Source organism: Molothrus aeneus, unplaced genomic scaffold (genome assembly GCF_037042795.1).
Source record: "Molothrus aeneus isolate 106 unplaced genomic scaffold, BPBGC_Maene_1.0 scaffold_35, whole genome shotgun sequence".
Lineage (NCBI taxonomy): Eukaryota > Metazoa > Chordata > Aves > Passeriformes > Icteridae > Molothrus > Molothrus aeneus.
Window position 1 is genome coordinate 3,559,375 of NW_027099016.1, and position 26,230 is coordinate 3,585,604.

The 26,230-nt window shown below is 47.2% G+C and overlaps 1 pseudogene; it reads left to right on the forward strand.

Annotated features, from left to right (window-relative positions):
• LOC136570611 (uncharacterized) overlaps positions 1-26,230 on the forward strand; it is a 708,931-nt pseudogene that overhangs the window by 434,641 nt on the left and 248,060 nt on the right.

The following is a 26,230-nucleotide window of genomic DNA, read 5'->3' on the forward strand; positions in this document are numbered from 1 at the left end:
GCCGTTTTGAGCGGCTCCAGGGCGCAGGAAGCCAACGGGGAGGAAAAGCTCTGGAGCTGCCGCACGAGGAGGGGCTGCAAACGCAGATGGCGGGGATGTGAGGGGGAAAGAGCCAGCCTGGGCCGGGAAGGCGGCCGGAGATGGAGCCAGAGCTCGGAGCTGGTGCTCCATGAGCAGCTCCATGATGGGGAGAAGCCCCACACGTGCGTGGAGTGTGGGAAGAGCTTCAGGTGGAACTGCCACCTGATCAGGCACCAGAGGATCCACACTGGGGAGAGGCCCTACGAGTGTGGGGAGTGTGGGAAGAGCTTCAGAGAGAGCTCCACCCTGATCAGGCACCAGAGGACCCACACTGGGGAGAGGCCCTATGAGTGTTCCAAGTGTGGGAAGAGGTTTCTGACCAGCTCCCGTCTCCTCCAGCACTATCAGACTCACACAGAGGAGAGGCCCTTCCAATGCCCTGACTGTGGGAAGGGATTCAAGCGCAACTCCATCCTCATCACCCACCGGCGCATCCACACTGGGGAGAGGCCCTACGAGTGTGATAAATGCAGGAAGAGGTTTCAGACCAGCTTCTGTCTCCTCAGGCACTATGGGATTCACACAGAGGAGAGGCCCTTCCAGTGCCCTGACTGCGGGAAGGGATTCAAACACAACTCCACCCTCATCACCCACCGACGCGTCCACACAGGGGAGAGGCCCTACGAGTGTCCCCAGTGTGGGAAGAGCTTCTCCAGGAGCTCTATCTTGACCCAACACCAACGGAGGCACCGGTAAGGGAAGTCCTGCGAGTGCCCCGAGTGCAGGCAGAGCTTCGTGCGCTGCTCCAGCTCCATCCCCCACTGGAGGAGGCACTTTGGGCACAGCCCTGGTCACTCACATTCCCTGTGATCCATGTTGGGAACACACCTGGCTGGTTCTCCTTTTGGTTTGGCCTTAATTTTCCTCTGCTTCACTTTCTGTCGTGATACGGCGGGAGAAATGCGACACACCATATGCGATGAATAGCAAATCCCGAAGTTTATTGAAACCCCACACATATTTATATTGGTGTTAATGAAGCTTATACATATTGCAAAAGCTGAGCTCATTATTGGTTAAAGCACACTTAGATCAACCACACCTACTTCTATCTTCTAACAATTATTTTGCTTCTATGTTTGCATTCTTCTAACTTTTCTACCTAAGATAACTACATTTTCTGGCAAGCGATTTTCTCCCCCGTCTTCCCGTTTCAGGGAAGGTCACTGTGACCTTTGTCAGTGATTGGACACTGGTTGCTCAGTTCCCAGCTTGTTTCCCCTATCCTTATCCATTGGTATCACATCGAAATGTCCTTTCTCAGCTAACCAATTATCCAAAAAGCTCTCTACATCTCCCCTGTTTTTCTGTTGAACAAGCATGGTTTGATTAAATTCGGTAGTTATCATCTTTCGCACCATATTCTGTAAGCATATACAAAAACAAGGCATGATTAATACTAACAGCAAAGCTACAATAGCTACTACAATGCTAATCTTAACAATAGAACGTAACCATGATCCTAAGTTTAAAGATTTGAGCCATCCATCAATACCAAGGCCTGATTCCACCTGTAAGTTCCCAGTTAACCTCCGTAATTTAGAGAGCTGTGAGTGTACAGATTGTGCACGATCAGAGAGATTCATGCAACACATGCCCTCAAATTCATCACAACCATGGCCTTGTGCAAGTAAGAGAAAATCAATTGCAGCTCTATTTTGAAGCGTCGCATGGCGAATAGAATCTACATCAAGCAAAAGACTGGAAATTGCTAAAGAAGTTGCATTTGTTTGTTTAACAAGCCAACACCCTAACTTATTTAAAATAGCATGAGCACCTGCTGCTGATACCCCTGGAGTTAAGAAAGATGCTGCAACTATGGCTGCTGGGGACCAAAACTTCACATCATCCCGGCAGTCTGCAGCAAATGCATGAGCCATTTGTTTGCTTCTACGATGGCGGCGGCTCATGTTCAGTATCATGGACTTTTTGGGTGTAAGTAGAGACAGCCGTCCAAGAGTACACAGTCCCCCATGCAGCATTGATGGGATACCGGCCCAAGCACGGTCTCTACATATCAGGAAGTATCCTGCTGGCAATTGAATAGGGTCATTTGATGAGACTGACACTCTCTTTGTTGTATAATTGCAGCATTCCGGTAGACAGCCATGCTAGAAGTTACAACATTAGAATGGTTTTTGACTGACAGCTGGCTTCTATGGTTAAAATGAATACATGCATCTGCCATCACTGACCCAACAGCTCCAACTCTTGGGGTTCCTGCGGTGCTATAGGAAAGTGAGAAACGCATTGATCCCAATTATCCACACTCGTCCTAGCATTGCTGACCTTACAAGTTGGTACATGTGAAGGGCACGGCCAGGGATCTGCTGGTAATCCAACCAAACAGGTTGTAAATGGATTGCCAGGAGAAGACAAAGACAGGCAAATAGCCTCCTGTTTAGTTAACTTTGCCAGGGTGACCCATATGTTAGTCTTGGGTTGAAGTGGGGCCCATGCTTGATGGTCTGCACTGTCCACAGAAAGAGCAAAAATTAATAAAATAATAGCATAAGGTCTCCACATCACCCTGATCTTTCCAGGCATTACTTTGAACCATCCAGATATTTCAGAAACAAACATGCTTGTCACAAACCTTTAAGAATATCTCTTTTTTCCTAGATTTAGCTTCTTTAGGTCCTTCAAACAATCCCTCCACACTTGGTTGGGATCCTGATCTTCTGTAATAGGACCTATCACACTTGACTGTGACAGGGGAACACCCCTACCACACTTAGATTGTAAAACACGTGACTTAGATTGCCCTAAAGCACGTTTAATTAAATGCTGAATTTCCCACCTAAACCATGCTAGGATTTTCTGTTCTGGTGATTCGTACAACTGTAACCCTTGGCGGCCAGGTAGCCCTGTAAATGATTTAAGTTCTCTCTGCCAGGAGTCTAATTGCCAATAGAAACCACAGCTCCTACACCACAATTCAGGGAATTGGGATTGATGTACCCACTTAGTTTCCTGACAACCTCCGCAAAACAGCAGTATCCAAGCAGCACAATGTCTATCTTGACAGCTAATACAAGCTAAATTCTTAGGCCCTTCAAATTCAAAATCAGAAAGCACTAAATGCAAGCTTAATATGTTATCAATAGATTTGCACCGACCAACTGCTTGATCGATGGCAAAACTACACTGTCCTTTCAGTTTAAGAAGTATTGGTTGAAGGATGATCAACAGCCTCGTCTCCACTCGCTGACGATCCTTTCGCTCAGTTTGATCGAGGTGTTCCATCAAACACAGCTGCTCGGGTCCACTTAGCAGGTACCCACAGAGATCCAGGTCAATGTATCCTTCTTCATTGGTATCTGTATCTGATCAGGTTCCTTTCCCGTAATCTATAACACCCGTTCATGACCCTTTTTGAGCAAATCAGCCAAAATTTCAATTTTTTGAAGAAGGGTTTTATGCTGTTGAAGTGGAGGAGATATCCATTCCAAGGCCCATATCTCCCCCGTTTTTCTGTTTTGCTGAGTAAGCGCACTCGGTAAAAACTTAGCTCCACACCAAACTGTCAGCTGTATGGGGAGGTTAAGATCACATCTCCAAACACTGCCTTGTGTGACACAGTCCAATATCTGTTGCAGTGTCTCAACCTGTTCAGAGGTTACATGAACAGGCTGTGCCGGATCAGATCCCTTTAGCAAAGGTCGAAGTTCATCTAACAGTTCATTAGGGATACCGACAATGGGGCGCAGCCACTGCAGGTCACCAATAACTTTTGAGCATCATGCAATGTATGTAATTTAATGTTTAATTGCAATTTTTGAGGGGTAACAATTTGATCAGTAAGTATCCACCCCAGATATTTCCAAGGTGCAGATAATTGAATTTTCTCAGAAGCTACAGTCAGTCCATAAAGCTTCAAAGCATCATATATTGCTTGAATATGTTGACCAGTAAAAGGTTGTGGCTGCGCAAATAAAATATCCATATAATGATAGATGATTGTTTCAGGCCAGGCATGCCGTAAGGGTTGTAAAGCAGTGTCAACATACAGTTGACACAAGGTGGCGCTGTTGCGCATGCCCTGGGGAAGAGAAACCCATTCAAATCTCTTGTCCAGCTCTCTCCTGTTTAGAGCTGGCAGAGTAAATGCAAATCTCCAAGCGTCTCGAGGATGTAAAGCAATAGTAAAAAAGCAGTTCTTCAGATAAATAATCAAAAGTGGCCAGTCCCTTGGCAACATAGCCGGGTTAGGTAATCCTGGTTGTAAGGCTCCCATAGGCTCCATTTGTTCATTTACAGCCCGCAAATCATGTATTAAGCGATAATTCCCCGACTTCTTTTTAATAACAAAGATAGGGGTATTCCATGGGCTTGTTGACAACTGTAAATGTCCTTGTTTATATTGTTCATGTACCAGTATGTGAACTTGTTCAAGACTCTCCCTTTTTAATGGCCACTGCTTAACCCATACTGGAACGTCCGTGGTCCAGGTTAATGGGATTGGGAAAGTCCATGCAATGGCCTTTAGCCCAAAGGGTGCTCATTTGTCAGTACTACTCCCATCTGAGCCAAAATGTCCCGACCAATAAGGCACTGCACAGTAGGAGGCAAAGGTACAACTGATAAAACACTCCACACAGTTTTGCCATCAATAGTCACAGATAGCATGGGTGTTTTTCTTGCAAGTGTCAGGCTTCCAACTCCGGTTACTGGCACTGTGGTTGACTGCAATGGCCAGTTGTGGGGCCAAAAATCCGGACTCACAATGCTGGAGTCCGCACCAGTATCCAATAATCCTTCCAAGGTTTGCCTTTCACTCCATAATCCAATATTACAGTGCGCTTTGGTCGTTCATTCAGATTCATTGTTAAATGAGTAAGCCCTCCAGTGGAACCAAACCCATGCTCTCCTCTCGACTGTGCTTGACAAGGGGGTAAAGTTTTAGCCAACTGTTCCAAAGGAATCAATTGAACTATTCTTTGTCCTTTTTTGATTTGCATAGGTGGAAAAAGAGTATGCACCATAACACAAATCTCTCCTGTATAATCAGCGTCTATTACTCCAGATAAAACAAATAATCCCATCATGGTAGCTGAGGAACGACCTAAAAGCAAAGCTCCCATAGGTAATCTATCAATAATGAGTGGTCCCTTTATTCCAGTTGGAACTTTTTCCGGATGGGTGGTCATCAGGGTTACTGTTGTTGCGGCTGCCACATCCAATCCGAGGCTCCCGGTGGTGGCTGGTTGAAGATCAGTTGAGCTGAGGTGTTGACAGCAGCTACTTGTGTCTGGGTGCGGCGGCTGGTGGGCGCGCTGGCTCTCCCGTTTCCCGAGTGGCGCCTGCAGGCTCCGGTGTTGTGGGTATCCAAGCGACAATTGTGACACCAAACACTGATTGCGGGAAAAGCCCGTCCCATGTGCCCTATACCTCCACACCAGTAGCATTTGAATCGGCCAGCAGCTGGAGCTCATGGAGTATTTATTGCTGCTGCCTGGAGCGGAGCGAGTGCGACTAACACCTGACTTTGTGATGTTTCTGCCTGTTTTTGTAATCCTGCTCCTAACTCCTTAATAGCATCTACTAACATTGCTTTAGACCCTACGGGTACATTTGCCAATTGTTCTAAAGCTTCTTCTATAGACCAATTAGCTCCTAGGGTATTTAACACATTCTTAGTAGGCTGATTGCTGTTCTGAAGAGCGCATTGCTTTAGCAAGGTCTCTTTCATGAACTCAGGGACTCCTGCCCGTTCAATAGCGTTGGCTACTTTATCTATAAAAGCTCCAAATGACTCATCTCTATCTTGCTTTATTCCCATGTAAGAAGGAATTCCCCCCAGCTCTTTTATCCTGTCTATAGCCAACAGTACCAAACGCATAGCCTCCCGACACTTATCAGGACCAATTAATGCTTGTGCTTCCGTCCGAAGAAAAGGCCCGAACCCCATTAATTCCTCCAGGGTTATCTCATGTAACGGGTCGCCTGGTTGCTGCATTACTGCCACACATTCTTGACAGAGGGATTGCCAGTGTGCATTAAACAAAAGCTGCTGATGCTGAGTGAAGATAAGCTTCGCTAATCCTCTGCAATCAGCCGGCAGCAAAACCTGAGTCCCCCAGATATAATCCAGCATTTGTTTTGTGGGTTCACCGGTTACCCCAAATTGACTAACTCTGGACTGTAACTGTGATAACAATTTCCAATCTAAAACAGTTATTGTAGCTTGAAACCCTCCCCCTGCCAGGGGAGAATAAATCACTGGACAGGCAACATCCATGGCAGCTGTTATAGCTTCCTCATCCCCCGTATCCATGATATCTTTTGCTACCGCTACCCATGCCTTCCTTCGCTCCTGTGCAATGGCCCCCGCTTGTGGAGAGCCAGGGATCTGCGTGCGGAAGATCTCGGGCTGTACGGGTAGATAAGGAGGCCCCCCTCATCCTGCAGTCTGACCTTTGCTCTGTACCCACCCGGCCGGACGCGAGCAGAGGGAAATGACACAGACTGCCCAAGCCATAAATACCCCCTAAGACCCCTCAATAAACGCCATTTTGCTGTCCACCACATTGGTGTATGTAGCATTGGACCGAGCGACCCTGGGCCTTGGGTCACCGTGCCGGACCCCTCCGAACCAGGTCGCCACGCCGTAACGGCAACATCTGGTGCCGAAACCCGGGAAGAAGTTGCAGCGCCCGGAGTTCGGGATTCCGCCTGGACAGGGGACCGGCGGCTGCACAGCAGGCCTAGTGCAGCGGGGGGGACGCCCCCGGACCAGCGTGGACCATGGAGGCCATAGCGAAGGTCGTAACTCAGATGCATGCCCAATGGGGGATTGATTGTAAGCTAAAAGATTTATGTCTTGCTATACCGAGACTTATTAAGCTGGGGGTGATAGAGAGCCCGGTGGGTATTCTCCATCCGGAGATATGGGATACTTGTACAAAGGTTTTAGCCGAGGAGACTATTTCCTCAGGCTCAGGGAAAGCTCTAAAGTCATGGGGCAGAGTCATGCAGGCTCTGCAGAAAGCTAGAGAAGAACAGGAGACCTGGAAAGCCGCGCAGGCTTGGTTATTAGCCACGCCGCAGTTGGGGGTGGGCGCGGCAACGCAAACCACGGAGGGATTCGATCAGATCGGCACTGCGGAACCGCGAGCGCCGGATTCCCCCGAGCAGACCGCCCTACCATCAGAGGGAGGGGAACGCGCGCGGGCGTTTTGGCGGGGGTTAACGGAGGAAGCGCGGGAGGCAGCGAAATCGCCGGACCCCGACGGGGTGGATAAAAGCGCACCCCCTCCATATGCGTCTGAGAATGGCGCCGAACCGCGTGTTCAGGGCGGAAAGGAAAACACGGGGGGCGGAAATGCAGTCAGCCTGCTTAACAACGCATGCGCAGGCGAGCGGGGGGACGGGGCGGCCCCCGCGGAGGAGCGTAAGGCCAATCAGAGCGCTCAGTTCACTTTAGGTCCTTATAGGGCAAGGACCTCCCCCAGCAGGAGGCGGGGGGACCCCAGGGGGAGGGAACGGCCCGACCCTCGCAAGAAGGGGCGGGGTCGGAGCCCGAGAAAAAGGCAGAGCAGCCCGGAAACGTCCGGGCAGTCGACTTCCGACTCGGACTCGGACTCGAGCTCCGACCTCGAGAGGGGATCGGAAAGTTCCGACTCAGATTCCGGCTTTAACAAAAGGAGACCAGCGGCATATAAGGTCACTAGCCACAGCGCTCCTGCATGGGTGAAGGGGATACCGGAGAAAGATCGAACTCCGCTTACAGACTGGCGTAAAATAAAAATAACGTGTGCTGAATGGACTCCGTCGGCAAAACTGGTGTTCCCGGTTCGGGTGGCGGGAGCCGGCGGGAATCAAAGGACCTATTCCCCGGTAAACCCGAAAGACGTGCAGGCAATTACTAAAGCAATTGCAGATAGGGGAATTAATTCTGCCATGGTTTCCACACTCATTGACAGCGTTTTTGGCGGGGATGACATGTTACCTTTTGATATTAAGCAGACTTGCAGAATGATTTTTGATGGGGCAGGGATGATCGTTTTTAAGCAGGAATGGGAGGATAACTGTATTAAGCAGCTGGCCCTGGTAACAGGGGCAGACCATCCACTGCACGGCTCCAGCATACAGAGGCTAATGGGCACAGACCCTACAATGATCACCCCTCAGGCACAGGCTGAGGGTTTGCGGGCACATGAGGTTATGACAACAACCCGTGCTGCCCGAGAAGCCATCCGCGTTGCTTCCAAAGTAATAGCCAAACCGTCGCCTTGGTCCACAATAAAGCAGAGTGAGAGTGAAAGCTTCACTCAGTTTGTGGATCGTTTACAAGCTGCCTTGGACTCCTCAACATTACCCTCAGAGGCAAAGGGTCCTGTGCTGGCAGAGTGCCTACGCCAGCAATGCAACTCAGCCACCAAGGACATTTTAAGATCACTGCCGCAAGGGTCTAATCTAGCTGCCATGATCAGACACGTTGCAAAGGAAGAACACCTAGCTCCCATTCAAGCAGCAGTTCACACTGCAATAACGAGTGTCATGGCATGCTTTAAGTGTGGCCAAGCTGGGCACGTGGTAACAAACTGCCCCCAGTCAGGGCGCCCACCAGCAGCTGCTCCACCACGCCAGGGGAGACCCAGGGGACCATGCTGGGCATGTGGAAAGAAAGGGCATTTAGCTAGGGAATGCAGATCCAGGCATCAGGGAAACGGGAAAGGGAGGGGGCAGCCGGGCCGTATCCAGCCTCCTCCCACTTGGAACATGCAGCGGCCCAGCTACAGCAACCCCCAATGGGGCACAGGGCTTTCATGCCCACCACCTCCACCCCCTCAGGGAGCGACCAACTTTGTCGCCCAGCCAATGGCTCAATCGAACCCATCTGCACCTCAGGAATACCAAGAACAGCTCCCTGGGGCCGAGGCCCCTGGGTGGCTTTGGCCATGAAAGCATGGGAACGGGACCCATGGGTGGCCTTCGCCGCGAAGGTGGGGAAACACCCACTGATCGTGTGGGCAGTGTGTCGTCTCCACAACAGCTCCGACGACTCGGCCATCTGCCTTCCCTTTTGGGTGGACACAGGGTCAGATGTCACCGTCATCCCAGACATACATTGGCCTCGACCATGGAAGCTAGAAGTAGCCTCCATGGTGGGCGGAATTGGAGGGCTGTCCCGAGCCCACAAGAGCACCCAACCCGTGGCAATAACCCTCTGCACCGAGAAAGGACCAGGAAGAACTATTACCCTCACTGCATATGTGATGTCGGACTGCCCACCCTTGCTAGGGAGAGATGCCCTAGCCCTGCTGGATGTTAGGGTGACAAATTTATTCTAAGGGCCACTGTCACGTACCCGCCATTGCCCATCAAACTGACTTGGAAATCAGCTGACCCAGTGTGGGTCGAACAGTGGCCCTTGTCAACGCCTCGAATGACTGCCCTCATTGAGTTAGTTAGCCGTGAATTACACAAGAATCATATAGAACCCTCCACGAGTCCATGGAACACTCCGATCTTCGTAATACCTAAGCGATCTGGTGAAGGCTTTCGTCTTCTGCACGACTTGCGAGAAGTGAACAAGAGAATCCAGCCTATGGGCCCTGTGCAAACTTCGCTGCCCATGAACTCTGTGATACCAAAAGGACAACCCTGTGCAGTGCTCGACATCAAAGACTGCTTCTTTTCTATTCCCCTGCACGAAGACGACAAGGAGCGTTTTGCCTTCTCCATCGTCTTCCCAAACAGCCAGCGGCCTAACCTACGCTTCCAATGGAGGATGCTTCCACAAGGAATGCTCAACTCCCCAACTATCTGCCAGATCACCGTGGACCGAGCGCTAGCACCAGTCCGGCAGAGCAATCCGACTGTAACCATCGTGCAGTACATGGACGACATCCTGATCGCCGCACCATCCACGAGACAAGTGGACCAGCTGGTGTCTACCATCTCCGAGACCTTAAGGACAAATGGCTTTGAGGTAGCGAGCGCAAAGATAAAAAGGGGACCGTGCGTGACCTTCCTAGGAGTGGGAATCACAAGCTCCTACATAACTCCTCCCCAGATGAAAATCCGCCGAGACATCAAGACGCTCCACGACATGCAACAGCTGGTAGGGTCCTTACAGTGGCTCCGCAACATCGTCCTGATTCCTCCCGAGGTCATGGACCCTCTGAATGACCTCTTGAAAGGGAAGAACCCATGGGAGCAAAAAACCCTGACACCGGAAGCGGTAAGCTCGCTCAACTTCATCGAACGTCAGATGTCAGAGAGCATGCTCGCCAGATGGGACTCAAGTGCTCCAGTCGATCTGTATGTCCACTTTACAAAAAAGGGGGGAGTGGGAGCCTTAGCCCAAGGACCCCCCGACAAGGCCCAACCAATACTATGGGTGGTTTTGGGGAAACCGTCGCGTGCCTTTTCCCCGGGAGTCGAGTGCCTCTGCAGCCTCATCATGAAAGGCAGGAAACTCGCCCTAAGACATCTGGGCATCGAACCTTCCAAGATAAGCTTGCCTCTCCGCAAACAGCTCTCTGCGCAATCAACAACAATATCGGAATATCTAGCCATGGCCCTCACAGGCTTTGGAGGAGAGATTCGCTACGCGGAGAAACCCCCTTGGACTCGGCTGCTCACGGTCATCGATATCGACCTCCCACCAAAAGTACTTGACCGACCGCGGGCGGGACCAACCATCTTCACGGACGCATCATCGCAGACCTCCACTGCGGCGGCAGTATGGCAGTCAGGAGAACAGTGGCAATGTGTCAAGGCAACCGACCCCACGCTTTCGGTCCAACAGCTTGAAGCAGCAGCTGTAGTGCTAGCGTGCGGACTGTTCCCAGAAGAACACCTTAACATTGTGACTGATTCCATATTTGTGGCCAAGCTCTGCCTAGCCATGTCCGGACCAGGTGTGTCAGTGTCCACAGTGGCAACAATGCTGGAGGAAGCACTCTACTCACGGAAAGGCACCATATCAGTCATCCACGTCAACAGCCACGACCCGATCAAAGGATTCTACCAAATAGGCAACGACAAGGCTGACGCTGCCCCAAAGGGCGTATGGACACTGAAGGAAGCTCGTCAGTTGCACGAATCCCTTCACATCGGAGCTAAAGCGCTTGTGAAAAGGTGCGGGATTTCTACTGTGGACGCAAAGCACGTCGTCGCTACGTGCCCCCACTGCCAGAAGTCGCCACTGTGGTCGAGTGGCATCAACCCCAGAGGCCTCAAAGCCTCAGAAATATGGCAAACAGACTTTACACAATGTCAGCTGTTGAAACCCCGAATGTGGCTCGCAGTTACCGTAGATACGTACAGCGGCATGATTGTGGCCACACAGCATCTCAAGACCGATTCCAAAGCGACCATCCAACATTGGCTAACAGCCATGGCATGGCTTGGAGTTCCAAAACAGATCAAAACAGATAACGGCCCAAACTTCATCTCAAAGGTAGTCCAAGCATTTGCCTCGAAATGGAACATCGCCTTGGTGCATGGCATCCCATACAACAGCACCGGGCAAGCCATCGTCGAAAGAGCAAACCAGACTCTGAAAACTAAGCTGGAAGTGCTAGCAAAGGCAGAAGGCTTCACCAATGCCATTCCCCCGGGTGACCAGGCGCGCATGCTGGCAACTGCGCTGCTAGCGTTAAATCAATTCCCTAGGGGGGACGAAACAAACAGTCCAGCTCAGAGACACTGGGCCACTCGGGCACTAGAGGAAGGCCCACGGGTGGTGATCAAAAATGAACTAGGGGAGTGGGAACAGGGTTGGAGATTAGTGCTCACGGGGTGGGGATATGCGGCCGTTAGAAAAGACGGGGATGTTAAATGGTGTCCACTCAAATCTATCAAACCAGACCTTCATAGGGAAACTCATGAGAATTGTGAGACTTTGTTCGCAGGACTGGATCATTGGACGTCCCCGAAACTCATATGCCCCACTACTGGGAAAGAGAGAGAGGCCAACGAGCAACCCGACATCACCTGAGAAGCTCGCGCCATCAAAATTAAAGCAGCACCGGTATCTCTGTGTAATCTTGTTTCTAGAGTTAGTAGGCGGAGGACAAGCAGACACAAAACATTACCCTCACCAGCCATTCAGGTGGGTTCTACGCCATCTCTCAGGTGAGGGGGTCATCAAAGAAATTGTTACAGCTGACATCCCATCTTTCGAGTTCAGGTTAAAAGACATTTTTCCCATGCATACAGGGCACCCCAGATTTCAGGAGACAACAGTATTTGGGATGTACTGGTGCCCTGCTTCCAACCCAGGAAAAAGTTATTGTAATTACCCAGGGCATGGATATTGTGGATATTGGGGGTGTGAAACTATTGTGATAAGCAATAGATGGACGCCTCAACAGCCTGATAAGTTCCTGCAAATTAAGTACACTCCACACGGCTGTATCGAACCAAAATATGACGGAGATGGGTATGCGCTTATGCCCGGAGGCTTGAAACAGCACACTTGCACAGGTTATATAATGACAATCCTGCAGCCGACCCATGAAGCCTGGGCCACAGGTAAAGTGTGGACAGCGTATGCTCATCTCCCTAGCCGCAGCATCTGGGCGAACATACAAATTATCAGACTCCCAGCCTCAATATCCCAATCAGTCGGACCCAATCCGGTTCTAGTAATGAGTAGACCCAGGGAAGAGATCGCGGCTAACGGTAGTTCTAGCAGCGAAACACAGAGGTCGAAACTAGCTTCCCCATCCGATCTCTTAACCAAACCAACCCTCTCCAGTCCATTCTTAAGCGTGTTAAATGCTACCTTCTTATCGTTAAACCAATCCAACCCGAACTTCACAGAATCATGCTGGTTATGCTATGATGCACAACCCCCTTTTTACGAAGGTGTTGCCTTCGATCTCCCATTCATCTTCTCTAAGTCAAACAATCCACGCCAATGCAGATGGGACACCCCCCGGAGAGGTATCACCCTAAGTCAGGTTACGGGCCAGGGCAAATGCTTTGGCAATGCAACCTTGGCAAAGCAGATGGGCAACGTCTGCAAGGAATTCGTCAAACTTAAGGGAGGGAAGTTCCAGTGGGTGATCCCAGCTGCATCGGGAATGTGGGTCTGTCACGGATCCGGGGTAAGCCCATGTGTACTCCTTGACAAATTCGACCATTCTACTGACTTTTGTGTCCAAGTTCTAATTGTCCCTAGAGTCCTGTATCGCCAGGAAGAAGAGGTGTACCGCTTGTTCGAGGAACCCAACCGGCTCTACAAACGAGAGGTGATAACAGGTGTCACCATCGCAATGCTCCTCGGTCTAGGAGCTACCGGCGCTGCCACAGGCATCTCGGCCCTTGCAACACAACATCAGGGACTGGCACAACTGCAGATGACAGTCGACGAAGACTTGCAAAGGATCGAGAAATCCATCTCCTCCCTGGAAAAATCCCTTTCCTCACTCTCAGAGGTTGTCCTCCAAAACAGGAGAGGACTGGACCTCTTATTCATGCAGCAAGGGGGCCTGTGTGCTGCCTTGAGAGAGGAATGCTGCTTTTATGCAGACCACACCGGAGTCGTCAGAGACTCCATGGCCGAATTGAGAAATCGGCTAAACCTAAGGAAAGCAGATAGAGAAGCTCAACAGGGCTGGTTCGAGTCGTGGTTCAACCGGTCTCCATGGCTCACCACCCTGATTTCTACCCTAATAGGCCCAGTCACTATAATCTTACTAACCCTAATCTTCGGGCCTTGCATATTAAACAAACTGGTGCTATTTGTTAAAAGGCGCCTGGAAACAGCTAACATTTTGTTTCTCGAGCGCCGACAATTACTTTAAGGCGTGCCACCTACTAACACACTTACGATTTTACACTAACTCTACTAACGCATGAAATATTGTAACCTTTACATTTTATAATTTTATAAGACTTTTACTAATCATGAAGGGGGGGGGAAATGTGGAGAGCCAGGGATCTGCGTGCGGAAGATCTCGGGCTGTACGGGTAGATAAGGAGGCCCCCCTCATCCTGCAGTCTGACCTTTGCTCTGTACCCACCCGGCCGGACGCGAGCAGAGGGAAATGACACAGACTGCCCAAGCCATAAATGCCCCCTAAGACCCCTCAATAAACGCCATTTTGCTGTCCACCACATTGGTGTATGTAGCATTGGACCGAGCGACCCTGGGCCTTGGGTCACCGTGCCGGACCCCTCCGAACCAGGTCGCCACGCCGTAACGGCAACACCCGCTAGGTCATTTTCTGACCCAGGGATCAGCGCATTACTAGGAGGAGATGTAGGGTTTGACACAGGCGCAGGCGCTGCGGAACACACCGGGGGGGAGCTGCTGCCTGAAGCAGGAGCTGATGCTGGCGGGGAGCTGCTGCTTAAAGCAGAAGCCGATGCTGGTGGCAGATTGACTGTGGACATGACAGGGGGTAACGGGGAACTAAACCAGTCCCCATAACTCTTGTTCTTTTCATGCGCCACACTAGCTTGCTGAGCAGCCTTTTCCTCTGCCTGATATTTCAACAACTCATCATGCACAACTCGCCACAACTTTCCCAACTTTTCTGCAGTTTTATCATCATCTATGACTGCCTGCCACAACTTATCCCCAAATTTACGCCACTCTGTTAACTCATGTACTGTGTGAGGATTTTCAAAAAGTCCCTGTTCATACCCAATAGCCAACAACCCAGGAAGCTCTTTCTGCAAATCTATACCCTTAACCTGACGCTTTTGTAAAAAGCCAGTAAATAAATCATATGCTGCTTGCCTTTCTTTATCCATGTTAAAAATAACAGCGCGCTTTTTGCAGCCCTTCAAGGTCTCGGCAGCACGTATCGGCCGGGCTCTCCGTTGAGGTCACCCAGGGCGCGGCACCTTCCCTTTTTCAGCAGTGCTTTCGCCATCCTTGCGGCGACAGGACCCGAACTCCTTACACCGATCCACCGTGGCTACCGGCTATCACGTCGGGGTCACCATTGGTTGGGTCGGCGGAAGAATTGCAGCACACAATAGGTGTGAACAACAAATCCCAAAGTTTATTGATAGCTCACACATATTTATATCGGTGTTAATGAAGCTTATACATATTACAAAGCTGAGCTCATTATTGCTTAAAACAAAAATGAATCAACCACACCTACTTCTATGCTCTAATGATTATTTTCTTTCTGTGTTTACATCCCTGTGGCTATTCTACCAAGGCTATCTTCATTTTTCTGGCAAAAGATTTTCTCCCCCATCTTCATGTTGCAGCAAGGTCACCATGACTCTTCTCTGTGATTGGACACTGACTACTTAATCCCCAGCTTGCTTCGCTTAACCTTATCCAACGGTATCGTATCAAAGTGGCCTTTCTCAGCTAGCCAATTATCCACAAAGCTCTCCACACCAGGGGGTTATCCTCAGGAAAGGTGAACAATGGTTTTGCAGGAAAGAGCCACCTCCTTGCGTCTTAAGAAGGAGCAATCTAATTTTGTCCCAAGAAGCTGCATGCTGCTCAGAAAATGATTAGCAGACATGTTTTCTGTGCCTTAAGGAAGCCTTTCTGTGGTGCACATGTATTTTCCACTGTATTTCCCACCTGCTGTCTGACATTTAGTTTGCAGGGGGACAAGAACACACTCTGGTATTGGGTGTTTGCATCAGATAGTGCAAGGGAGGGGTCTAGTCTTTGATTATCAGTCACAGGTGCTGCAGAAACATAGGTACATAAATACCTAAAAAAAAAAAACCCTAAAAAATTAAAAAAAAAAAGAATAAAAATAAAATTAAAATATAAAAGAATTAAAAAATATAAAAAGAATAAAAACTAAAAATAAATAAAAATAAAATAAAAATAAATACAAATAAAATAAAAATAAATAAATAAAAATAATAAAATAAAAATTTAAAAAATAAAAATAAAATAAAAATAATTAAAAATTTAAAATAAAAATAAAAGTAAATTAAAAATTAAAAAATAAATTTAAAAATTTTTAAGAATCAGACTTTATTCTGAGGATAAAAAACAAGCTTATCAAAGAGACTGACTAAAGAGATGCATTTTATGACTCCATCTGCCCTAATCTGAAGCCAAATCATTACTTCCTCCAGAAGCTCTTGCATTTAGACATTTGTCTCTAAGATCTGTTTCTCTGGATATCAGTTCCAGTATGCAGAACGTCCTGGGGCCACTTGGTGGAAGCACAAGATGGGTTTGTAATGTAGATTTTCACATCTTCAGTTAAGATGTATTTTTAAAATCTTAGTATGCTTATCTTTACTCTCTAGCTTGACAGAAAAAGTCAAAAGCTTTGACCCAGAAACATAAGTTCAACATTAAAAGGCTTAACAGAAATGTCAGTGCAGGAGATCAGAATAGCAGGACAATACTGGAAGGATGTGCTGCAGACACAGGTCTGAGAGTAGCCCTCAGGAGTAAATTTCTGCAGCATCAAATCATTGTTGTGTTTTCCTGTAGCATCCCAAGGGTCTGTCTGCAATATCAATCCATGAGCACAAGAGCTGTGGTAGAGCAAAGCAGTACAGTTCAAGGACCTGTCATCCCTAGTGATCATTTGTGCCACCTAGGGCTAGGCTGGTAATCTTATTTCAAAGTCTGATTGTGCAAACTAGGACAGGGGATACTGCAGTCATAGTCTTTGCCTGACTGTTGGGTTTGCTGGTGTGCAGCTTCCATGGGGGTTTCCCTGAGGAAGATCCAGCTGGGGTCAGGCAAAGCACAAACTAAAGCACTTCAAAAGTAGGCAGGGAGGAGGTTTGTGTCAGAAAAGTATTGATGCTACAAAATCAATTGCTAAGGAAGGCGAACCCTCATTCTGATAGTTGTTTTAGTTCTTTTCCTGGCACACTGTAAGAAAAGTATTTTATTTCATGTGTTTTAGGGCTGTGTAGGGGGCTATTCAGTTGATGTGGTAGCTGAAACTGCAGCTATTTCTCAAAAGCCTTTTCAATGTTGCTGCATGCAGCATGCTGCCTGCTTTGACTGAGCCTCTGGAGCTGTCTCAGCTTCTTTTATGCTGCTGCGGGTTCTTCCGCTCAGGCTTTCCTCAGATTCAGGAGAAACCTGTCCCTTGCTGCCACGTGTGTGAAAGGGTAAAACCCTTGGCAGCTCTTGACAGCCTCCCAGCCCTTGTCACACGGATTGAACAGCCTGTGAAGGCTTACAGGTACAATTCTGCACTGGAGGCTGAGGTGCAATGACAGGATGAGTGGAAGTGATAACCTAAAGACTGTGGTCATAAATTGCTCTGGAAACATGGTCATACCACTATGATCGAAAAAATTTCTTTGGAGAAAGCCCACAATATTTATTAAAACTTCTTTCAGGAACTGCACACTCGATGCAGTTGGCTAGAGCATGTTGCTGAATTTGGACATTATTTAGCATTATCAGTGGATATTTCATTACTTTGATGTTTAATTCACTCATCAGTGTTGTTTAGAAAATAGCATGGACTGAGCAGAAAAGTCAGATTTTTGTTTCCAAGCAGTGATCTGTGCAGTGATGAGCTGTGTCTCTTTAGTTATGCAGATGTTTGCTGGGTGAGACTGCCATGCCAACCTCCTGCTCTGCTTAGGGGTGCAGATCTGAAGTGCCATGTTATACTCAAATGAGCAAATGCTGCCATCATATCACAGGATTAGTCAAAGGAAATATTCACAGCTCCTTTATACTTTGTAGATTTGCAAGCTGCTTTTTATGCAGGGTTCCCTGTTACTGCCAGGGCAGGGAGATGGGTGCCCTTAGAAACTTTTCCTAATTGCCTGCTTGGTCTGACTTCTGACTGGATTTGTTAACTCTCAAGCAAGACGTTCACTGCTCTGTTATTTTGTCATGGTGTTTGTAAAAGCTGTAGCTCTGAACCTTGTACAGCTGACTGCAGTACAAGAAGACCAAAAGAAATTGCCCATGCCTCAAACAATTTATGGACTACATGTAAAACAGAATGTCCCTTGAGTCTCTAAATATGAAAATGAAATTGCAAGTTTAGAGGTTGGAGATTAAAAAGAATAGATTGTTTTATACAACAATTCCATGAGTAACATTTCCATAAAAAGAACTGATAGAATTTGAAAGTGTGTTTTATTCTAGCAATACAAGTTTTTGTCTAGGTGTTCTTTTATGAGCACCAATTACTTTCATATCCTGTGCTTGACATTGGAAAATCTTAAATCTAAAAAGTTAATAATTTTTCCACAAGGCTTAACTGAATTCTGGTTGTAGAAGCTGAAGGAAGTAGGAGGGATGAGAAGAGTCAAATATAGAGCATTTCACAAGGAATTATCTCATAGATTTATTCACTAGTTCCCTCTCTGGTCCTTCCTTCTCTCCCTCTACCCCATATCTCCAATGCTCCACTGAGCTCAGCTGGATCAAAAGGCAGATTTCACTGAAGAACAGGGAGATGATCAGAGGAAGTTCTTGTTGAATGGGCTTGAAAACATTCAAGAGTGCTACGCAGCTGAGACTGAAAACAATTGCTTTGGGCTATCTGTGCTTCACCTTGGCTTGGCTGCTGCCAAATCCCCCAGCTGGACTGGGTGCAGTGACCCTGCTGCTGTGGGCTGAAGCCATTGCACTAAAGAAGCCAGAGGGGCTCTGATGGGCTGTCTGCACTCCAGCAATTCCCTCGTATCTGCCTGTAGGAAAGGATGCCGCAGTTACTTTCTGGTATTTTTAGGGAAGAAGGATCAGTCAATATTTTAGCATTGCCCACTGTAGTGCTGTGCATTTGCATTTCACGAGTGGTTTGAAACTTGTTTAAATGAAACTACCCCACAAATTTTGCTTCCATAGCTGCAAGGTTTTTTTAAGAAACCGGACTTTATCTCTGGAGTGTGACAGGGCTGGTTCTTGTCTGATTGGGCAGGGAGTAAAAGAGGGAGATTGTTGTCATTTTAAAAAAAAATATACATATAGTTTGGAATTCCAAAGCAGGATGGTTTTAATGGCATTCCTTGCCAGGACTAAGACTCTAAGATCAAAATCATCTATCCACCCATGTCTTTTTAATAGCAAATTATAACCATTTTAATTCCTGTCTGAGCATTGATTAGATGTGGTATAAAGTGAAGTGACAGCCTCGTGCCTCCTAAACACTGGCAGAATGTGCAGTCACAGCATTCCCATAGGATTTGTCTCTAGAACCCTTCAAGATGAACTGGAACGAGTGGCTTTCCAGACACTCAACAATAGGCAAATGCTGACTTTGCAAGCAGACGCAGCTGTTTTTAAGCAGAAACACAGAACAAACTTCAAAAACATTTTAATAGCCACATTTCAGTATCCCAAGTGACTCCCAATTAGGCCTAGAAAGAGGTGACCAGATGTGGCATTTGCAAATGCTGCAAGCTGATGTTTGCTGGGCACTTGGAAAATCTGCTCTGATACAATCTGAGAACTTTTCTTTACTCACCTTTACCTGCCAAGGATTGTGGGTTGTTTTGCTTTTCACAGGCTCTGTTTTTCACTTACCTCTATGATAGTTGAGTCTTAAAAGTAGTGCAGAAAACTTAGTAATAAACATTACTGAGAAAATAATGGAAACTAGTTGCTTACTGTACAAATAGACTCGAGGACTGGGAGCCAGCTAAAAAGGTTTAGATTTTAGTATTTGAAATAGATTAGCAATTTAAATTAATGGGGATTCTGACTAGAATCTTCAGCTTTGGAAATCTTTGTTTGGATTCTCTCAGATTTTAATATTCTGTGATTAGAACATCTGGAAAACTGGTTCCTCAGGTGGGATGCAGAAATGTAAAGGAGGTTAATATATGCCAATAAAATACCCAGCTGAGTATTCCTGACATTTGAGACCACGAGCTTTTCCTGGCCCCTGAGATGGGGAGGGCTGGTGAGGGGATCAGAGGCAGAGGATGATTCTCCCTGGGGCTGCTCCTCCTTGCAGCACTGATTGTGCGCCCGGGAGCCCAGGTTAAGGGCTTGGCAGAGCTTTGCTGGTCTGAGCTCAGTGTTTGGGCCAGGCTCAGCCCAGGGCTCTGGGGCTGTGCTGTGCACTCTGAGGTGACTCCTGTACAGACAGTGTCCCTGGGAAAATGGGCACAGAAACAAGGGAGAGCAGGACTGAACCCCAACCTCAGCCTTTATGCGTCTTTAGATTCTTCTTGTGTTTGATAGTTAGCTTGTAATCTTTTAAACACTGTGCTTTAAGTAAAAGTCAATTTTATTGAAGAGGGAAGAAATAAAGACTTTTTAAAAGTATTCTCTTGTGATCCCAAATCTTCTAGAAGATCAATTTCTGAAGGCAGAAGTTTGCCTGCAATTATTGTGCTACACGGAATTTTCACACAAAGACATTTATATGGACTTTTCCTTCAAATACAAAGAAATAAATTATGTAAGTAAATTACTTGGATCGCTAAAACAGGTCAGTTAAGATGATTCACAAAGATTAATCTATTGCTCCAAAACACCAAGCAGCCAATTAAAATTTGCATTCAGCTATAAGCTGTTGAGAAATTAAAATTTAGCAATCCTAATTCTGTGGCTAGTTCAGCCAGAAAATAATCAAACAATAAAGCGTTTGTCACAACCATCATTATGTTAAAACAAATAAACAAGAACTTTTCTTTAGCACTTTTTTCCCCAGCATCCCTCAAAGTGGGGGAAAAAATACAGGACTGTAAGCTTAAGCAGTAATTAGCTTAACAGATACCTCAAGGAAATACACTGGGCCAATTTTCAGCAGTTTCCTTCCAGTGGAAAGAATATTCCTTTAATGTTACAGCAAAATGGACCATGTCTATTTAGTGGAAAGACAACAGTGCTACATATTTTAGCTGAACAGAGATGAGTATGTTGTCTACTGATGTAAATAGCTTTTACTTGTCTGGTTTGATAAGGGTGAAAAAAAAAGAAATTATTATGTTATGTTGGATGTGAATGAAATTCAGAATTGGATTAGAAGTGGACTGAAAATACAGACTGGCTTCATGGAAAATACAGAGATTTTGGATATTCCCATTGGATGTGGAATGAAAATGAGTGACAATCCTCTTAGAAAAAATAAGTAAAAAGTAAGCTCTGCCTCAGTCTGAAAGGTTTCCAGATGATCACACTTCATACAAATGCCAGGTCACTCTTCATACAAATTTTAGAGTCTAGACATGAAGAAGTTCTTTAAAAATCACTAAGGTTGCATGTACCTAAAATCTGAAAGAAGAACTCCCTCAGCCAGGTTAGGTGATCAGTGACAGGACCAAGGGAATGGCCTGAAGTTGTGTCAGGGGAGGTTTGGCTTGGATCCTAGAAAAAGGTTCTTGACCAGAGGGTGGCTGGGCACTGGAACAGGCACAGAGAAGTGGGTGCAGCACCAAGCCTGGCAGAATTCAAGAAGCCATTTGGACAAAACTCTCATGTTATGGTTCTTGGGGATGGTGCTGAGCAGGGCCCTGAGCTGGACTGGACAATCCTTGCAACTCAGGATATTCCATGATTCTGTGGTTTGGAAAAGTCTGTATAAATGTGCAACTTGCTACACTGTTTGTTAAGCATGAACCCCCATCAAGTTCTGGGAACAAAAGCTCTTTTATGGGATCAGTGCTTTTTGCTTTGAACATAAAGGCTTCCGCTCTTTAAGGAACAGCAGGAGTCCATTATTTTGCAGCAGTATTTTTATCCTGCTTAACAGTGCATGTTTCAGATCATGCTTGAGATGTCAGTGCAGCTGCCTTTGGTGGCGTGTCTGTGTGTGAGGTGAAGTGACACGGCTGCGGCTGTGACTCGGTTCCCTGTGTCAGACACCCGGGGCACTCACGGGCTCTGCAGCTTGAGGGGTGTGGGAAGGGAAGCCAGTGCTTGTGTTACTGCTGAAGGGGCTGCCCCAAAGTGGTCAGGAGCTCCCTGCATTTTGCCAGGGCTTCACACTTCATGCCATGGAGGTCTCTGAAATTTTCCTGTATGGAGCAAGCTGCAGCACTTAACTAATTTCCCCGATACTCTCATTATTTTCTGATGCTGAAACACACTCTAGAGCAATGGTGCATTCCTGCCCTTGGGCATTAGTGGGGACTTCTCTTGCCACCTCAAGCTCTCAGATTTGAGCAGGTGGTAGTTTACACTCAAGATTACAATTACAACTTTTTGCAAATTAATGTTGTGTTTTGGGTTGGGGTTTCTTTTTGCCACTTCACAGCAACTAAGTGTTCTCATTTTATGACTATCTTTATAACAAATGGCCTTTTCTTTCTTTCCTTATATGACAGCCTCTTAAATCTCAGTTGTGCTCCCCTCTGCCCACAAAAAAACTTAATACAAAATTTTCTGTTTAGATCCCCATCAGATACATAATCATGGGATTTACCACCATCTACAAGTTTATGTCTTCTGCAATGGTGCAGTTAATTGTTATAGACAGATTGGATATTTTCTACAGGTCGAGAGAAGGTATTTGAATCTATTCTCCTAGTGGGTGTCTCTAAAGGAGAACATTGTCTCCTTGAACTGAGACTTTGCAATGAAATTTTTTTTCCTAGCATTTAATTGTCAAATGAAGCTATGCTGGATTTTCCTACATCAATTATTTCCAGTCACATTTAAATGGGAAAAGAACTTTTTGTTCGGTCACTGGCTCAGTTGAGTTTCTGTTGTTACTTGTATATTTTGGGGGTGCGTGTGTGTAATATTCTCAAATTTGTGTACATCTGGAAACCTTTACCAAAGGTCATTCCTATGTTTCTCAAAATCCACTGTGTATTTTTTATTTCACAGGGATTTATCTCCTCCACTGAAAAAACATTTTAATTCTAGCTTGGAAAACTCACTGCACAAATCAAAATCAATTCCAGCTTCTGTAACAGTTGGCCAGTGTAGGCATAAAATGGCATATGAAGTGGGAGAATACTGACTAAAGAAAACTAATGATGTTATCCCCTTGTAAAATACTCTGGTGTGTTTTTCAAAGTGGGGCGATATTGGCTGGGGTGAAAATAAATTTTCAAAATATTTTTTCTCCACTTTTCCTTATTTCCTGCTTAAAAAGAAAAACATTAAGGAAGCTGAGAAGAAAAGGATGATTTTCAAGGAAAATACTGTCTTATTATTTCAAAACAGTATATATCTTCCAGAGCCTGAGAATTACATGTTTTAGAAACATATTACACTTCCCAGAGTTTTTGACCAACACTGACAATATGTTTTCGTTGCCTTGTTTGGCAGATGAAGTAAAAATGTCTTCCTCAAAGTGCTCTGATGCAAAGAGCAGTGTGAGGAACCAAGCCAGGAATCACTTGCTTCTCTTTTCCAAAATATGTAGGGGTTTGATTTTTTTTTCTTCTTTTTTTCCTTCTTTTTCTTCTGAACAGAGGGTTGAAGCGGGCTAGCCCCACTTCTGTTGTTAGCAAAGGTTTCTAGATTATTTCTCTGCATTTCCATCCTGCCGAGTATGACCTTACTGATCTTCTATGGAACTGTGAGTAGGGATTCTCTCCTGTCACTATTTCCCTTATTTTTAAGGTATTCATATCAATTGAAACCATTGTACAGGATTCAATGTTGATTATGGAAAAATGCTGTATGAGCAGGGTGAATACATTTTTTGTTTTGGCCAAAGGTCTTTGTTTTCCTTCTCTAAAAAGGGCACTTTCAAATACAATACATCCTCCCATGCAGATACGTTTCATTTGACAGTTCCTCCCTCACCTGTTCATAGCAGAATTCACCTTCTGCTTCTTACTTATTTGGGTTGCAGAGATGAAGGTAGGGGCTGTGTCATTCTATCGATGGCTGAGTGATGGATTAAGAGGGGTTATTCTTTCTGCTTTGACTGCTTTGGATATAAAGGAGATGATTCACTTTGAATTGGCTTCCCCTTGAGACAAAGTAGAGAAAGAGCAAGAGCTGTAACGTCTTCCTGCTGCCCCAGGAGCTGGTGAGGTATGCAAGAGTGAGAAGGTCTGTTTCAAGACCAGGTAATAAATTCAGTATTACAAGACTGGATGCATGAGGGGATCACTTGAACAATTCATTCCTTGCCCTTTTCCTGGGGTGATGCACAGACTTGTATTCTCCTTAGTCGTGGTGGATTTCAGCTCAGTTCATCTCCAAGTCAAATAATAAAAATGTGACAGCTTGCAAAAGTCTTTAGCATCCAAATCACTTTTTTGAGAATAAATCCTGTTGATGTCTCCTCAAGAAAAAAAGATTTGAAGCAGATTAAATGTCCTGGGAAATTTTTGAGAAATACTGTTTGATCTTCCAACCAATTCTCCAAAGACTTCTGAGTTAGACTGGGGCTGTTAGAAAACTTGTGTGTTGTGCAAAAGACTGTTTTTCCTCCCTCAGAACTGTTGCTGTCATTTCACAGTGAGCAGGAAACTTGCAGCTTGTAGGATTTAGATATCACTTATTTTCAGGTGAAAGAATGTTGTATATTCTTTTTGGTGTTTTTTGGATTCATGCTGCTACAGAAGCTCACATATTTTTACCAAAGGTACTGTTGCGATCAAAGCTCTTATTTGGCCTTCAAATGGAGCAGGAAGATGTTATCCAGGCAGTTAAAAGTAAAAACTATTTCTAAGTGTACATATGTGTATAAATAATATTATTTTTTCTCTGAAAGTACATGGATTGACAGTCAATATTTATTATTCTGTTCTCGAACTTTGTGTACATACACATAATTCACATTATCATTAATTCCAATCCGGAGCCCTGCCTGGGCAGGAGGGCGTGCGGCCGCAGGGCTGGCAGCGCCCGTGCCGGGCAGCTGTGCCGCCCGGCACCGACACGGGCTCTGTCTTGCCAGGGCTGGCCGGAGTGCTCGTCACGGGGCAGAAGGAGGAGCTCCAGGTCATCAGCGAGGGTGAGTCAGGGCAGCCGCGGGGCAGCGAGCATCGCCGGGGGCAGCTGCACATCCCGGCCCCGGAGCTACAACCCCTGCCCGGGCTGCGGAGGGCTCTGCTCCCTGTGCGGGCGAGGGGCGGCGGGGGCACAGCCCAGAGAGCTGCCAGCGAAACGTGGGCGATCCGTGACCAACACCTTCCGGCCGAAGCCCTGGCAAGAGCCGGCTGGGATGGGCCTGGCAGGAGGCTTTCCTTGGATTCCCTAAATCTGGCCTCTGACCGTGGCTCTGTTCCTCTCTCTTCCAGCTCTTCAAGCCCTGAGAGAAGATGACAGCCCATCCTGCATCAGCGTACTCATTCAGCTGACCTTCCAAAGAAGATCTGCAGGACTTCTTGCGTCTGCTGGATCAGATGTACCGGCATCCGTCGGCCATCTCCAGCTCCCGTTGCAGATGGGAGCAGCTGCAGAGCAGGATGCACCAGCTGCAGCTCCAGGCACAGCTCTAGCTGCTCAGAGCTGAGCCTGTGGGAAGCTCCAGGAGCTCCGGCCATCTCTCTCCCTGTTGGCAGCTCCCTCCCTCCAGCTCTCAGAGCCTGCCCATCCGCTTTTTTTGTCTCCCAGATCACCCCTTTGCTTTGCTTTCCCTTAATAAAGAGTTTGGATTTTTCCAAAACCTTTTCCAAAACCTTAAGAGTGTCTTGGTGTTCCCTGGGAAATGCAGGCATTTGGAGAAATGCCTTTGGAAGAGAGGGGCTTGCTTCTCAAGCAAAGTGCTTCCCCAGGCGCCCCCAATGAGGTAGTGAGCCGTCTCCCTTTGGCTCCCTGCGCTCCTTTCCGTCTTTGAGGCCCCTCGCACTTGGTGGAGGGGCCTGGCAAGGGAGAAGACTGTGAGAGCAGCTTTGGCATCTGCCTGGGCCTGCGGAGACCCCGCCAAGCAGCAGCGGCAGGGCGTGTTCCCTGCCTTTGAGCCCAGCACAGAGCAGGATCATCTCTGTCCAGCCGAGAGCCCCAAATCTCTCTCAGAGAGCTGTGAATTCAAAGGCCTTTATGCACACATTAATGCCATCTTCCCTCTCTGGTGTGTTTTAACTCTTGGCAAGATGCGTTTGCCTCTTGCTTGCTGGAAGCTGCTCTGCTCCAGGGCCGGCACCGAGCTGGGCTGTGCGGGCCGGGCAGCGTGGAGAGTCCTTCCCCAAGCACTTGGCCGGGCTTGGGGAGTGTCCGGACTTGCGTCAGACACTCGGGGCAAGGGATTCCGTCCAACCGGGGCCACCTTGGGTGGGGAGGGGCTGGCCCCGGGGCACATGGCAGCGTGTCCAAGGGCCCTTTGTGACACGGTGCAGCAGGGTCACTGAGTGGAACGGGGCGTCCGAGCAGCCCTTTGTGACACGCGCTGACATAGGT